This window comes from Ambystoma mexicanum, chromosome 7p (assembly GCF_040938575.1).
Source record: "Ambystoma mexicanum isolate Mex_15411 chromosome 7p, UKY_AmexF1_1, whole genome shotgun sequence".
NCBI classification, from domain to species: domain Eukaryota; kingdom Metazoa; phylum Chordata; class Amphibia; order Caudata; family Ambystomatidae; genus Ambystoma; species Ambystoma mexicanum.
Genome location: NC_090939.1, coordinates 814,659,386 through 814,673,937, shown reverse-complemented (window position 1 = coordinate 814,673,937; position 14,552 = coordinate 814,659,386).

Sequence of the window (14,552 nt, the reverse complement as noted above, 5' to 3'; positions counted from 1 at the left end):
CTATTGTATCTGCATGGGTGCATGCTGTGACTGTCCCTGTGGTGGATTGAATTCTGCTTGTTGTGTCTGCTGTGCTTGTTGTATTTGTGGTATTTGTGGTACTTGCATGTGAAACACTGTCTGATCTTGTGTAAACCCAGTGCTAGCTTGTGGGCTATATGCAGGAGGATAAGCTATCCACCCTCTTGGAAACTGACTATTCTGTACAAACCCTTGGCTTCCACACATGCGCGCAACATGTCCTGCCATACCACATGTCCAACATATGGGAGGTGCTCTTCTTACTTACCCTCCATGATTAAACCCTCCTTGCATATTCTGATTATCATTCTGCAAATTCTGAAAGCCACATTGATTATTTAGCAAATTACCTCTCCCTCTGAAGCCCATCGCTCGGCCTCTCGGCATGAACCCAGTTCCTCCATGGTCTTTCTGGCATTGGTTATTTGCCTGTGATGCACCTATTGCTTGTTGCTGCATTCCCAGCCCTTCTCCCTCAATGGCATATTTTGACAATTACTTCTGAACTAGCTTGGCTTCCTCTAGCTTTCTAGCCACTCTCTTTTTCTTATTTTCCTCTTGCAATAGTCGACAGTGATGCACGGTGGTCAACATTATCTCTGCCCAAGGCCTTGCTTCCATTCCCACTAATTTCTTGAGCTGTCTTTGTACTTGCTCTGGTAGACCCTGACATAAAATGTGGTAAAGTACCACCACTACTGATTTCCCCCTCGGCTTGCGAGTTTCCAAAGTCCACTGTTCTTGAATATTTTGAATGTAAGTAAGCAGATCATCGCCTTCTTGCATATTACATGCCATAATTGCACCCATATCTGATGTGTTAGGATACTGTACCCTAAGACTTCTCCAAACGTCTGCTCTACAATTATTAAATGGCGCTCCATCATGAGCTGTATTCTGCACCATGGCACTTGAGTAACCTGCTCGTGCCCAAATGTCATCTGCCCTTTCCCCAAGAATGGCTGCTAGGAGACCCTTAATGTCCCCTATGGCCAGGGTGCTTCCTCCTGTCATTTTTTCTAGTTCATTAATCCATTTTCCTGCACCCGCCATTAAACTAGGGAGTTTACATCTTAAACTATCCTTATCCATCTGTGGCCATGGAATGCACTGAAGCCTATCTCCTCCCTTCTCTAATAACAGGAACTGCGTGAACCCAAATTTGCAATCTGCTCCCATTGTCTGCCTATCCATAGTGGGGACAATGGATCTGCATCGCCTTCTACTTGGAAATGACCTTAACTTCCTCACATATGGTGGCGATTCTCCTTTCTCACTGTGTGATCGTACTTTGGGGCGCTCGGGATATAATATAGGATCTGGCATCCTATGCTTAGGTTGTTCCAGATCAGACCCTATTACTTCCTTGTCTGACAGCATGCAGCCTTCAGGACCACATGCGATTTTTCCCTCCTCCACACGGAAGGTTTCTTTTTCTTCATCTGACATATCCAGTCCCCAACTAGTTTGACTATCATCCTTTTCAATTCTGTTCAAAGTCAGCCTGTCCAAAGACAAGGCTCTATGCTCAAGACCAAACGGGCTTCCTTCTTTGCCTCGTGACCGGTCAATTAGAGACTGGTCATCTTTAACCCTGCTTCCTGATTCACATTTTGCCCTAATTTCTTGATAAGCTTTATCAATCCTATCTCTGATTCTTCCTATCTTGAAATTCTCATCTAGGTTTACCCTAGATGGTCCTGACAATTCTCCTTCCGATGGGAGAAACTCCTCTATGTTGCCCCATGATATTACTGGACTCGGTTCCATCAGCTCTCTCTGAATGGGATCAATGTTGCGTGCCCTCTGTCTCGTTTTTTGCTCAATTTCTTTCTCTAATTCCCTTCTCTTCTTCTCTTCCCATACAACCCTTTCCTCTTCTCATCTTTTTTTCTTCCCTTCATTTATTTGCTCTACGCACTTCCTCTTCTTTTCGTCTTTGCATTCTTTTATCCCGTAATCTCTGAGCTTCTTCTCTCTTCTTTTCTAGCCTGTCTTGTTCTTCGACTGCTCTCTGCCTGTTGTCATACTTTTTGTTCTTCTGCCCTTTCTTCCTTTCTTTGTTGTTCCTCCTGATACATCTGCTCTTGTCTTTTTATATTCTTTCTCTTGTCCTCATCTTCCTTCAGTCTCCTTTCTCGTTGCCTGGCTTTTTTATCTTGCTCGTCTTGATCTTCCCCTTGCCTTACTTCCTCGATACTCTTCCCATCAAGTTTAAGTAATATCTGTCCACCCCTCCATTTGTTCTGTATCTCGTCAGCTTTGTCCCTTTCTCCTTTCCATCTTTTAATCTCCCGTTCTATATCTGTGGTTATATTCGATGGCTCACTTTTCTCATGCTTGTCCTGCAAGACCTTAAAGATTTCTTTTTTTCTTTTAGGTCTCTTCTTGACTATCGTCATTACCATAAGCGGCCAGGTCATATATTGGGTTACTATACCCTATCGCCACCCTCAGTTCCTTTAACAGATATAGTCCTGCATTTTCCATACAATTGCCATTTACTTCTGGTGGAGTAAGGGGAGCAGAAGGCTCAACATCTTCCTCCCTGCTTTGGTTAAGCATCCATTCCTCAGGGGGCAGATCTTCCTGCTCCTCCTGTTACATTTTCCAGAGCTCTAAAATAGCTAACCTTTTCTCCAATTTCTTTCCTGTGTACGCTTCATACAAGTATGTGCTAATGTGTTTTAACACTGCTTTTGCTAGTCATCGCCCTTGTGGCCACGGCATGAACATCTTATCTGCTGTGCCTTTTACCCATTCTGCACTGCACTTTTTGATCTTGGGCATATGATATGGTAATGTTTTGCACATTTGCATCAGCGGTGTAACTTCTCCGATTATGACAAGTCTCAATTGACTGTCTATACTTACCAGTGATTTTACACAAAATATGTTTCAGAAAAATAACAAATATGAGCACGCACCATCAGTCACCGCTCCAAACCTCTACTTCTCAATTATCTCAATCTACCCTATGGTCAGTGCTGACAATAACCTAGGATAAATAATAAAAATGTTCTCTACGTAAAACAACCCATCTTTGTCGCTCTTCTACACTTTTCTAATCATAAAATATAAAAACAAACAAACAACTAATCAACTCTTTACATACACACCATGATATACACTTCTTTTCTCTCAGCCCCTAAACTACTCCAATAGGACTTTGAATCATCTCCTCTCACAGATCTATCTGTGCGCAGCCTAGTTTACCCACTTGGGTTTTGAGACAACTCCTTCTAAAATTGCCTGAATTAGGACTCGGGCTTCTTATGGAACGCTCCTGGTCCAAAACACTTCTCTTTCCCCCAGACGCTCTTCATCTAATTTCAACCAACCCCCCTGTTACTTATTTATATGGTACCACAACCCCGTTTTCACCTTTTTCCAGTTTCCTCAATCTACTCACCATTCGCCTTTCGGCTCTGGACACTCGGGATCGCCCTGTGCTCCAATCAGCCACCATCACCTTCGGTCCACTCAGTGCCTGTGGAAACCAAGAGGGATTTCATCAAAGAGGGGCTCACCCCACCTGTATCTTCTTTACTTGCAAGTTGTCTATATCAGCCGTTCTCCACAGGAAACTTCAAGTTCCTCCGGCTGGATGGCGGAGGGTGTCCGATGTTCCGATATTCCAAAGACCTACTTATCGACGGGCCTTTCTAAACCATCCCTTTCTGCTACCAAGTGAACCCTTAGGTCCATTAAAAAGAGGTAACACTCTACAGGGGGGATGGTGATGCAGAAATTACTCAAAGATCAATAATAAAATGGACTCAGGAAGTTGGTAAAGACTTTGTCTGGTTTATTAACAATTGTCTAAAACAGGGAGTCCAACGGACATCATCGAATGTCTGGCAATAAGATCTCAGAATATTTCATAAAAAACACACTTATATACTATAAACTCATCATCATTAACCTCACACTATGTGGCAAATTAAGAAAACCTATTTGGGACTGTGATTGGGTAACGGGGAACATCTAGGTATACTTTCTATGGGTGTTGGTGTTTGGGTCTCTACAGTCAGGTGCACAACTCTGCCCACCCCTAGGGCAAGTCATTGTGAAAGTCATAAAATACACCACATCTCATTGGATCTCTAAACTATAGGGCTCTTTGGTACGTTGCCCTTTATAATTGGTTGGCATGCTTGTACCCTTCTGGAATATTCCACTCATTAGCAGCATTCAAGCTGGTACCCCAGGTGCCAGTGGGTCGGACTTGTCAATGCCTCCCCACCCATTAGCCCATCATCTATTATCACTCAAGCTGTCTGCCATGAGAATAGTCTTTTGAACTTGGCCTTGCAAGTACCACTTCTCCTGGGAATAAAAGAGTGTAGGAGCATGACTTTATATTCTGTTCTTGGTGTAGCTTGCCCAAAGTCTATTTTCATCTGACCATGTGACTTGAGACCAAGTTTTGAGCTCCTTCATAGGATTTAATACCATTTAATGAATAAAACTTGGCACCCTTTGTCTTTCCACCTTATCTTAATAGGAGCTCAGCTCTCACCTTCTCTTTCATTGTATCCTTCCACGTTAGATAACCAGTTCCTTGGCTGCCCTAATCCTTGACACTGGGCGAGGCAAACCTTCTCGATACTCCTTCCATCTCCAGCCACGCTTATTCTGCTGCACCACACTTCAAATCCTTCTATTCATGGGGTTTTCAGTTTGCTAAAGTACGATGTGGAACTTCCAGATTCCTCTGCATATATATACCTTGGCGAAATCGCCTGCACTATTCATTACATATAGCAAGCCTTATAATTACTTTGTCTACTTGCGTTATTGCATCTGTACAATTATAAAATGATTTTCATTTTCTTCCGTGCTTTTACACATGCAATCTTTATTCCGCACATGAAAGTGTACTCGATTCTTAACTTCGTCATCAGATTCTATATGGTCTATCCACATTCTCTCTTTTCATCTCTTCAGAGGTTTGTCACTTTTTTACTCTCCAGTTTGGACCGGGCTTGGAAATAACTGGGGTCCAAATTAATCTCGAGTTGGTTGAGGAGGTCACTGCTCATATAAAAGGCGGAAGGAACACCTCGCACAACCCAACAAGTATGTACTATGCTTTTGTCATCCCTAGAAATTTTGATCATGCAACTGCTAAGCAGAGGATGTTTGGAGGTGGGGCGTTTCAAGGCCCCATACCCATGGCTGCACTGACTCTACGGCGGGTACGGTCTGGTCTTTGGGAGTTTTCTAAAATAATACTTCAATGGTTTGATACCAATTTTGGCTATGGACTTGGGACTTTCTGATTGTACATTAGTATAACATTTCAATGTATCCCCTTCCAGGGTGGAATGCCACTTGAGACTGGAAGGGAGGCTGATTTGCAGAAATGGATAGGAGTTCTCATCACCAGTTTGTTGTCCCACAGCTATGACAGTGACGTCGGGTATGTCATTGTTTTGCAAGCAAAACCTGATTTGGTCCGGTTTTTGTTCAACCATGTGGCATGTGCCGTTTAGACTAACATGGTTGACACTTTGTTTTAATTTAATTGGCATGTGAGTCTGGGTCCAGAGTACCATATTCACACAATCTATTAGGGGAGACAGCCTACGGAGGATGTCATTCCCTAATAGACAGGGTGTTCCCTCTGACACCACAACTAGGCCCGGGTGCTTCATTTTGTGTGGCCCAATTTTAATTTCCAGCTCTGCAGACCCTTCAACAGGTATTTCCTTCCAGTCAAAATTCTGGAGCTGTCCAGGAAGATGGGTGAGAGGAATTTGGTAACTTTCCCCCCTTCCTGAATTTAACGGCTCAAAGATCCTCTTTGACAGCAAAGTGGCTTGGCATCCAGTGTCAGCCAATGCTGGAATTGCACATTGCCCTTGCACTTAGATGGAGGCGTAGAATCTACCTTCCTTCTCCTCCAGTGGACAAAGGTAATGGGTGTTCTTGGTAACGTGGATGGTCAATTGACTTATCTCTGACTCTGACACCGGGGTGGTTGGGTCAAGAGACGGTGTTGGAGTTGGGGAATCTGGCAAAGAATTCTGACACAACGCTATTTGGTGAGTTTAGGGATCCCTTTGTTCTAGTTCTGGGCTGCCCCCCACCTTTCTGGAGGCAGTCAACAGAAGTGATTGGTGAGGTTTGGGGTTCCTCTTGTGCTGGTTCTGGGTTGAAGTTGAGTGGTTTGGGAATCTGAGCAAGCAGTTTCATGCTCAGTGATTCGAGGAGTCTCGGGCTCCTTCTTTTCTGATTCGGGGCTGTCCCCCCCCCTTTTTGGAGACAGTCCTCAATGGCTTTGGGGAGCTAGGGACTCTTCTTTCTCTGGTTCTGGGTGGCCCCCCCTTTTTGGAGGCAGTCCCCAGAATAGGTTTGGGCAAGGTGATTTTCTGGCTGGTCATTCTGGCGTATATGATGGGCAGTTTTAACACAGTCTCCACATCTACCCAGTCTGGATTAGGATCTCTCGGGACCCAATTTCCTTTGGGAGGAGTTCCCCCATCCCTGAACGAGAAAATCCTTGCCCCAGAGCCCTCTGAGGACTCCTCTCCTTCAAATTGGAAGACTCTAACCTCCTCCACAAAATGGGTCTTTATATGCCCTTTATTTCTCCTACCCGCCCTCTGTTCCTTAGGTTGCAGACTTTCGGGGGCAGGAGATTCTGGTTCTGGTTCCTGGGTTTTCACAAGTGGGGAAGGAAGCTTTACATCCCCTACCCCCTGTGCCTCCTCCTTTGGAACCGGTGGGTTGTCACGGTTCTCTCTCTGTCATTGCTCTGGAGTACCAAACCCTTGGTTTGAAGGATCTGGGCCGCCATTGCTCATCTGAGAGTTCTACTAAGCCCTCAACATGCAACCCAGATCCTGTGACAAGCTCTGGACCTGGTGCTCCAGTTGGGACACCCACTCTTGCTGGTACGGGGGTCTCTGTTCCACCCTAGGTTGATCACGGGAAGGATAACTGTCCCTTCTCCCATAATACCCTTGGTTGGGATAGTTCTGGTACCCCTCCACCCTTGGCCTCCCCTCTCCTGGATTGTGATGTCTGGACTCAGGAAAGTGGGGAAAGATAGAAGGGTTTTTTTGGGGGTTGATGTTTGGCGGGTACCGGGGAAAGAAACTCAACCCGGCATTTGGAGGATTACTGCCCTCCTGGGGAAAGTTAGGAGGGAAGTTTCCTGGGTTGGCAGCTACCTGGTTGGATTCCCCCCCCTTGGGCTGGGGGAGTCCACACATAGCCGAGGATGGGTCTGTTACCCTTGTAACGGGGGCTTCTATAATTAGGGGATTAAGGGGTCCCATTTGTGGGGTTTCCTCCCTGACTACCTGTTTGGGATTGGCCCAAGGGCAATACAAGTTGCCTGTTCAATGACCCAGTCTAGTGATCTCTTCTCATGAAAGCCCCTTACCAGCTGGGTCATGATGTATTTAGGGAGTGCATGAAAGAAGGTATTAATGAACTCCTTACTGTCTGTGCGCACCCTCCTGGTGGTCTGCGCAAAGGCATGTTTTAATCCTTGAACAAATTCTTGTGGGGCCTGCTGTTCCCCACATTGCAGATTGTAGGCCGCCTTGCAGGCCTCTTGAGGTTTCCTATGTATGGAGAAATGCTTTAAAATTGCCGCCCTATAGGTGGACCATCTTGAGTGGTTCTGATCTTCCACCCCGCAAAGAAGCTGGAGTATTCAGGGGAAAATGTCCACTTGACATATTGAATCCAACTCTGGCTATCTTTCAAATGGAAAGTATCCATCATATGCTCATACAACTCGAGGTGCTCCCAAACTGAATATTTGGCATTTTTATGATGGGGAGTTATGACGCTCCTAATGGCCTTGATTTATTTCATGGGATCTTTCAGTAGGGCCCTCTTAATTTTGTTGGCCTTTTTAGTCTTAGTCACCCTTGTCCACTCATCCTCTGACTCAGAGGCACTTCTACAGGAGGTGGCTATCTGATCCTCTAGGCTCTCCCTGATTCTGCAAGCTTGGGAATGGCTTGCAGAATGTGGGTGCCTAGTTTATGGAGACCTGTGGCACTCAGAAGAGTCTTCTGACTCACCCTTGCTCCCAGGATTGGCTGAGTACCCCCCCACTGTCCTAGCTGGGAAGAGGTTTTTAAGATCCCCTTTGTGGGCCTAGTTTCATGGAATTCCCCACCAAATTTTACAGACTGATCCTTTGGTAGACAGTATTTGTGAGGATTCAATTTTCTGATTCTTCCCTCACTGGAGTGTCCTGATCAGAGAGGCTAGCCCTAACATTTGGGAATCTGTACAGAGATGACCGCCCATCCATTTCTGGGAAGCGCTGATCTGTCAGTCCCATGTTTCCCACTCTACTGAAGTCTACCATCCCTGTGGCCCTTGGTTCATATGAACCAGTGGACATGAGGGCAGCAGAGTCCATGGTACTGAAGGGGTTAAAGTCTCTGATGACAGGGGTCCCGAGGTTATACTCAAGGGTTTCTCTGTCCCTTCCTACCTCATCTCTTTCATCCCCTATTCCCCAGTGACATGCCAACACCGGACTCTTTTGCTCCTCTATTAAGGCCTTACTGGTCTCAATGATTTGCTCTTGCATGGCTATCTGTTTGCCTCTGCTATCTGCCTCTTCGCCAGTTCTATGTTGTCTGCATGCTTTTCCTGTGATTCCTATGTGGAGGTACAGGTAGGCTGCTATTTTGGCAATTTTACACTGTTTCTCTTTTATTTTTGGGGCCATGTACACTTCGCTCAGTGCTTGATGTAATGGACCCTTGTCCTGCCATATATTCAGGTCTATTGCAGTGAATTGTTCTTTTATTTCCTGCAGCCATACCTGTTCATCATGTTCTGGCCACTCACCCCTGCCAAAAAGTTTGTGCAGGAGTGTTCCATAGCAATATTAATTTCCACTGGGGTCACCATCTCAGAAAAATCAATTACCTTATGGCTTATTTCAGGATTAATTTACCTTTGCAAACAGGCCTGATTTTTGGAGTATTTCTTTTGAGGGGTGCTTGTACAGTGTAACACAGTATGCCAACCTATCAAGGTGTATGTACCCTGCAGGCTAGTATACTGTGTTAGACTGTCACAGGTGGTATTTAAATTCAGAATCGCGGCACAAGTGCCCAAGCTGTAAGAGATTTCAATCAGGCACACACCCAGGTCTCGCCTAGCAATGTTGTGCGCAATGAAACCCTTACTTATTTTTGTAATGAGTTCAATATTATCAATGATATACCACTCATATCACACCCTTCTCAAAATACCCACCAGAACACACCAAAACAAGAATCAGGCTGGTTTTGTAAAGGTAAATATTCTGTTTATTTATTTTAATATTCAAATCACACATATGTTATATATAATATATATATATATATATATATATATATATATATATATATATATATATATATATATATATATATATGGGGCTGCAATAACCCAAAGGGTGACAATACAATTCAAAAATAAGCAAAGCAATTGAATTCACTGTTACTAATGCAGAATAGAAACACAGGAATGAAAACAGTTTTGATTTGTGCACAGATAGCGTTTAGGTTACTATTTCCCCCTGTAAAATTAGGTTTAAATACAAAGGAGCAATCCTACAACAATGTGGCAATCCTCACTCCCAAACAAGAGTGAAAACCTTATTTTGGCAAATGACACTTTGGAAATGATAGGTGAAAATGGCTTTGTGAAATACTAAAAAGGTTTGTAAAAATGCTTCAATGGAGAACCGTTCTAAAGAAAGCAACTCTAAAAAAGTCCTAACACACATGAGCTATAATATAAACAACAATACACACTTGAGATCAGGATGGGATGGAAAAAGCACTTTGAAATGGGGAAATGACACGTGTAAACTTGTGAATTTTGCAAATTTGCAGCAAACCTTTAATATGCAATATTGAAGAAAAATAGGTCAAATACACTGTTCTGATGCAGTTGTTAGCTGTGGATGTAGCTAAGGATGTTAGGTATCAGTGAGAGTTGAAATTCTGTTTCTATCTTTAAAACTGAAGGAGTTATACAGGGTTTTGTGAGAGGCGTTTTTGCAAAATAGGCGCGAAAATGAAAACAGAAATGCGCTTTTGAAAATGACAGATGGGTTTGATTACACTATATTATGACTATGAAAAAGAGAATGCCACATATGAATCTTACAGTCACGTGATCAGCGTAACTCGTCACGTTGTGGATACTCTACTTCCTCCTGGGATTTACTTTAGTTATTCAAAATCACTAGGGAGTTATGGTTTTGGAACACAGGTGAGACAATCAGCCCAAGAAGGATTCTAACAATACTGGACTTCTGAATTAAAGATGGGATGGGTTGACATAGGGGTACTACAATGTAAATATACTATGGGTCACAGTTCTTCCTATTAATACTTACAGAAGAAGTTATTAAATTGGACCGTCAGCTCTGGTCAATGAATTGGATCTGGTCTACCAGTGGCATGGCTCCTCTGGCGGAATTGGATCAGCAAGGTGGTTCTGGTCAATTTGGACTGCACCTCAGATTGGATTTGGATGGGCCCCTTCTAGTTACTGGACACTGTAGATAGCAGGAGGCAAGTTTTCAGCGGGCAAGCCTTAATGGTAGCAAGCCAAGCTGAATCAGAATTAAATCCCTTCAAGTTTGGGATGTTTGCAATTGGGTCAGGCTAGCAATAATTTTGTAATGCTAGAGTCTGGATTCTGCAAAAAAATCTGGATCTTTCAAAGAATTCTGGAGTCAGCTACAAGATGCGGAGTTCTGCAATAAGATGCTGCGCGGACATCTGGATGGGTTCTGGAAGCAGTCTGTGTCCCAATGTGTAGTGAAACTCCTATATTTATCCATTACAAAGTTTATGGCATGGGCAGAACTTCAAAAAACACCCCCATGGTTGTGAGTGGCTACAGGCATGTGATTTGTTTTGGTTGGCAGCCTGAACAGAGCTGTCGTCTTATGACAGGATTTAGGAACTCCCACCTGGATTTTTACCCAAAACATACTTTTGCACAAATGTACATTTCTACCATTATGTACCCTCATAAAATTAGGCACACATACTTTATATTTGCTTGTCTACATTTACATTCACTTCCCATCTTTGTGAGAGCTGTATTGGTCATTCTAAGGATTTTTATCAATTTTACCCATAACAATTTGATACATCTCTGGGCGCTTATCGGTGGATCGTGTACATACAATTGTAAGTTTGCAACATTAATAGTTTTGCCACAATCAGACATTTTTCATAACTTTGGTCCTTAAATGGTACGAGTTTCCTCAATGTCTTCAAATCACAAGGCTGAAATTAGTTTAATGTCTACCAAGTTTCAGATTTATCCCTCTTTAGGTTGCTCAGTTAAAGAGTTTTAAACTTTAATCAAAAATAAGGATTTCAGATCAAAGTCCTCCTGTGTAACCTCACCTTTTCAGGCAGCAGTTGTCCAGTCCTTTGAAGTTTACTGAGAAACTTCTTCCACACCCTGCCGGTCCTTGCAGAGGTCAATGCTCAGCCTGTCCTTTGTTCTTTGGTCAGCCAGCAGACGAATGTCTAATGCGACCCCATTGTGTGGCTTGTTGGCATTATGCGGAACCATTAGCAGCCATTATTTTTCCTGTTCTCAAGGAAGTGTCAAGCGGAGATGTCAGTTTTCCCAGGCCATGCTGTCAGAGCAGAATTAAATAGTGGATTGGCCCCAGACTTGGCTCCTTGACATTATAGTCTTTTAATTTAAAATATAAATATTGATACATGGGGCTCAATGTATACCCTTTATGTCTACCCTTTATGTCCATTTCACAATGACAGAATACTTTTCCAGCAATTGATAGCTGATGCATGCTAGTCCCCATTAACAGTCTGCTCAACAAGGTGAGTAGACACACCTTTCCTTTGAGCTATGTGGCTCGACACTTTAGTTTTCCCACCCCACTGATTTAGTTTTATTGTTGTCTTTTTTAGATACATTATGCCAACAATGTTACAAGAACATTGAGTTATTTGTATTACCATCCGTCACCCGTCCTGAAGAAGGCCTTTTACACCAACACATGAAGAACCCACTACAGGAGGTGGTTCATTCTGTACCAGATAGGCCGAAACACATCAGTACATAATCCTGATATACTATATTGACTAAATGACATTACTTCTTCTGAATAAAGAACTGTTTGCATAGACAGCAGTTTATTATTCCCTGCTGGACAAATTTCACAATGGCTATTTTAAATACCTTATAAACTTGAAACATGAAACATTTTTGGCAGAAATTATCAAAGAAAAACGAAAAATTGTCTGATGTATGTTTTATAATATGTCCTGTTTATAGGTTCCTACAGCTACCTGGCACAGTACTCTGCATGTATCTTGTGGGGACATTGATAAACCTATTCAACATATGGGGGTTTACTGGTGTTTATATGTTCTTAAATTACCTGACACAGGAATCTGAATTTATCTGGTAGGCACATTGACATACCCATGGGGGACGTTGGGTCTATAAAGGCTCTCACATATAACTGTACCAGTAGTCTGCATCGATCTGGTGGAAACATGAATATATCCTTTTAACATATGGGACGTATGTGGGATTATGGGTGCATAAAAGCTGTTAAATATGCCTAGCACATTACTCGACATGGATCTGGTGGGAACATTGATATACCTATTTAATAATAAGGGGTTATGGGAGTTTTAAGTGTAATATATACCTGTGACTGTTCTCTCCATGTATCTGATCAGAATCTTTATATACCAAAACAAAATATGGGGATTCTGGGAGTTTAAAGGCTCTTACAAAGGCCCTGTGCTGAGGTGCATACATATGGTGGGAATATTGATTGGATCATTGGAATATATTTAGGATTATGGAGGTTAAAGACATTTTTCTATATGAAATCTACTATACATGCATCTGATGGAAATATTGGCATAGACATAGATATGTAATGTAAGTGAGATTATGAGTGTTGAGTTGTTACATTGCATTTATCAGTAAATGCAAGGTTCTCTGGGCCAAGTCATAAACAATAGTTATTATTTCTGTGGGATCTCACCTGCCACTGAAATTATGTAATAGTGTGTTGCATATGTCCACAATAGCAAATTAATTTCCATCTATCTCATGCTTTTCCAAGCAAGATGCCTGATGTTGTGGTGTCCCCAGGGTAGCCGTATTGAAGAATGAATGGGAAATGGGCATTGAGAATGATTGATAACAAGGTATGTAGTCATAAGGACAGTGTGAAACATTGGCTAACCCCCTCCAGTGCCATTATTAAATATATTATGCTTCATGGCAAATGCAAAGTAATGTGCGTTAATGAGGTGTCTGCCTTCCCGATTTATATGGTATGGTGCTAATTAACCATGCTCTAGAGACACTGAGTATTCATCGAGCATCAGGGACATGTTTTCAAGTATTTTCAAATATTTGGTCCTGCTGTGACAGAGAAGGAGGGGTTAATACTACCTGTTTGGAAGTTCTGGAAGCTGTGTGGGGGAATCTGAAGTTTTGCCCTTTCTCCCCATGGGTGAGCCACCTCCTGTGAGGCTGGGGAGGTGAGTCTGCTAAGCAATAGCCTCCCTGGGCTTCTAGGCAAGTGGGAGCTCACTGGGATGACTCTCCACTAGGGGACAAGGACTCCTATTTCCATAAGGAAATCCTTTCCATGAAGACAGTATCTGCTTATACGGGAATTGAGAAAGATCCTACTAACACTATAACAAGCAGTGACATTTTACCCTTTTCGTTGGCTTTGGACAATGCTGTAGCGTATTCCAAATACAAGTAGGAACAACAAGCCCATTACCTGAAAATATGTAGCAAGCCTATGAGGACAAAGAACCCAGAAAAGAGAGAGAGAGAGAGAGAATCCTGCACAAAGGTGGGCCTCTGACAACACCACGTTCAGCAGGGTGACTCTCAGAGCTGGCGGTATTGCAAGAACAGGGAGCAGAGAACAAAGAATGCCAGAGGACCGGCAATACATGCAGTGGACAACCCGCTGCTGAAACAGAGGCAGAAAAGCCATCGCCACTAGTGGTGGGAGCCAGCTAATGAATGCCGACCGCAGAATCCTGTCAAGGAACGAAGTCTCAAGTCTGTTCTGAGACAAAACAACTACCGAAGCCTTTAGCAGCAAAGGGTCAATCAGAACATTACTCACATGGAGACGAGAACAAGAGGTTAATGGAGGAGCCATTGGAGTGGCCCTCACAACCCCAAGAGAGAAGCAGACACAGGAGAGTTACCCCATGGAGACACCAACCCCAGGGTACAGACAAGATGCAGATGCAGATACAGATAGCAGGGTATAGAGAAGTATACAAAGAACCGTACAATTGGACAGAAAAGGGAAATGAGGAGAATCCCTTGAATAAACAGAGCTTTACATTTAAACCATTATCAAAAACGAGTACAGCTCATGAAGAGTATGAAGGGGGAGAATTATAGAACTTTATTGTGATATAACAGATGGAGATCTTTTCATATAGAACCGATAAAGGATCTTTTGTGATACTTTTTTCTTTCATGGATTGAGAATGGCT